General features: G+C 31.7%; 1 pseudogene; it reads left to right on the top strand.

The window, feature by feature from the left end:
* Positions 1-2440: 2440 nt before the first annotated feature.
* Positions 2441-2537, top strand: LOC122100548 (annotated as a pseudogene).
* The last annotated feature ends 229 nt before the right edge of the window (positions 2538-2766 follow it).

Genomic DNA, 2766 nt, shown 5'->3' on the forward strand with positions numbered 1-2766 from the left:
TAAGCAAAAAGAAAAAAGCCAGAAGTGGCGCTGTGGCTCAAGTGGTAGAGCGCTAGCCTTGAGCTGAAGAGCTGAGGGAGAGCGCTCAGGCCCAGAGTTCAAGCCCCACGACTGGACCAAAAAAAAAAAAAAAAAAGAAATGCACTCATTATCTTGCCCATGTAATTGTAACCCTTCTGTACAGTATTTTCAAAATAAAAAATAAATAAAATAAATTAATTAATTAAATGTACCTTATTAAGTAATGAAATTTCCTTTATGTGCTAATGTTTGGGTTTGAAATATGGGATGCTGATCTACTTAACATATTTCTGGAAGGCACCTACTGAACAACACAATGGTGGGTGGTACTCTTTCTCCACTTTAATGAATGGTTGAACCTATTTGGAATTAGTGGTGGTTAAATAAATCAACTCTATTGTAACTTTCTCCATACACTTAAAACACTTGTAATGTCCCTAGTTATCATCTACTTGTCAAATGTTATTTTGGCAAATGTGATATTAAAAAGCTTATTTGAAAAGGAATATATTTTCAGGAGATTAAATGTAGGTTATCATTGGTTTGAGAATGACAACATTTTTATACCAGAGAACCAAGTTTTACTGAAGTACCAATATTTTGAATCACTAAGGGTTTTCTCAATTAATGTTTTTCTGAATTAAATTTGACCTCTAAGTTAAGTTTTCAGGGACTTGTTAAACCAATTAAGGATCTAGCCTTCCAGGAACTATTTTTTTTGCCCACTTATGCTGGATTGAAATATTTCATTAATCATAGGGGAGGGATATTAAAAATAATCTTATGACACTTCGTGATCTTGTTCACTCATATGGGCTTGTCATCTGTAAATTGAAAGTTTGAATTACAGTACTTTCTCTCAGAGTTTGTGATCTCAGCCTCTATTTTAAGTTGCTTTGCATTATAAAATTGCTTACTGCTAATTTCTTCATCTTGAGGAATTGGGGTCCTGAAATATAGGAAATGAGAAATTGAGATGAGTCTTCAATTACTTTCTGTTGGCATGTTGCATAGGCCTAGGTGAGAAGTTTTGCGACTATTATCTGATGATGCAGGTAACTGGAACCTGGGATCCTAGGACCCACGGGTTCTGCAGAATAATAATATATTTTTAGACATCATGTCAGCAAAATTTGGCCATAATCAGTAGGAATGCTTCAGAAATATGGAGAAAAACAGTTTGGGAATAACGAGTTAAAGCAATAACTAGAGCAGCAGAGTAAAATCCCTTATAGATTAGAGGAAAACAACATTGTTTTTTTACCCTGTGAATTCAGAAGACCAAGAAAACTTAGAAGGTATCACAAGTTTATGCCGAAGACATTGCACTATTTTTTTATATTCTAATATATATTCTAAACCTAATTATTTACATTCCAATTCTCTTTATTGGAATAAATAAATATCAATATGTTTGTCAAATTATCAACTAATTCTAGTAAGTTTCACTGTGTGAAATAAAAAATCAGCACATATAAATATATAATAATATATAACATAATGAAAAGGCACGTGTTTTACATTGTTCTGTTGTAGTTAGTGTATCAAAGGCAACTCTGTTTTAAAGTATTATTGCATTATCTCTACCTCAGTGTTTGATAGAGTTAGACCTAAAGCTTTACCACTTGTAGATTTACAGCCTGGAGGTAAGAGGAAATATTATGATTAATACATTATCAATTTAAAGCCTAATATTGAGGATAAACATATGGACTCCTCCTGCAACTATGAAAATATTTGGTTATAGAAAGGCAGCAGTGTAAGTTCCTGCCTGGTTGGATGATAGACAGGCCAGGACATTAGGTCATCATGCATATGAACAATTTTTTCACCTTCTTGGCTTTAGCTACTTTTGAAATGGTAGGTATAATAAACAATTATATTTTGATTAATTATATTTTAGTATGAAAAGTTCTGTCTGAACTGTTCCTCTCTCTATGATACCTTGTAACTAAGATTAATTTTGTTCAAGTAATATAATCTATACTGTCAGGGTAAGATATTCTGGTTGGTCTGTTCCTACAGGGAAAAAGAGTAAAGGACCAGGTAAACATTTGTGTCAGTAAGACCACATTTGGAAAATTTCAGTTGTAGAAGTTTAGAAGTAGCTCTTAAGCAAGGCTTACTTTGAATCCATTAGCTCCACAATGCACAGTTGGATAAATAAGTATGTGAAAAAGCCATCAACTTTGGACCTATATATAAATACTTGAAAGTACGATTAAATCCCACATTAAAAAGACTTAAAATTGTCATGGATAAAAAAATTGCATATGTGAGCAATCGACTGAACAATATAATTTTTTTCCAATATTCACAGAATTTTAGGGAAATAAGATCAATAGCATTGTTAGGCAACCAAGGATATACGCCTGTATAAAGTTTGAATCATTAACTACTTAAATTTAGAGGATACTACATGCTTCTGTAGCACATATACCCAAATTAAAATACAGAGATTAACATGGCACTTGCACAAGGATGAGATGAAAATTTGTGAAGTATTCCATATTTTTCATTCTACAGATACAAGAAATGAAAAAAGTTATTAAAAAGTTGATTACAAAATTACAAGTGTATCAATACATATAATTCATATAATTAAAAGTTAGTTTGACATCAGTGTATTAAATCTTCACATTAGAAAAGCCTTTATGTAGCATAAACTTTACAAAACTTTTGAAATTATACAACTTTGACATTTTATCCCAAAGAAATATAATACTATAAGGACCTAGGAAAAAA

Source organism: Dipodomys spectabilis, unplaced genomic scaffold, assembly GCF_019054845.1.
Source record: "Dipodomys spectabilis isolate Male_0828 unplaced genomic scaffold, ASM1905484v1 ptg000583l, whole genome shotgun sequence".
Lineage (NCBI taxonomy): Eukaryota > Metazoa > Chordata > Mammalia > Rodentia > Heteromyidae > Dipodomys > Dipodomys spectabilis.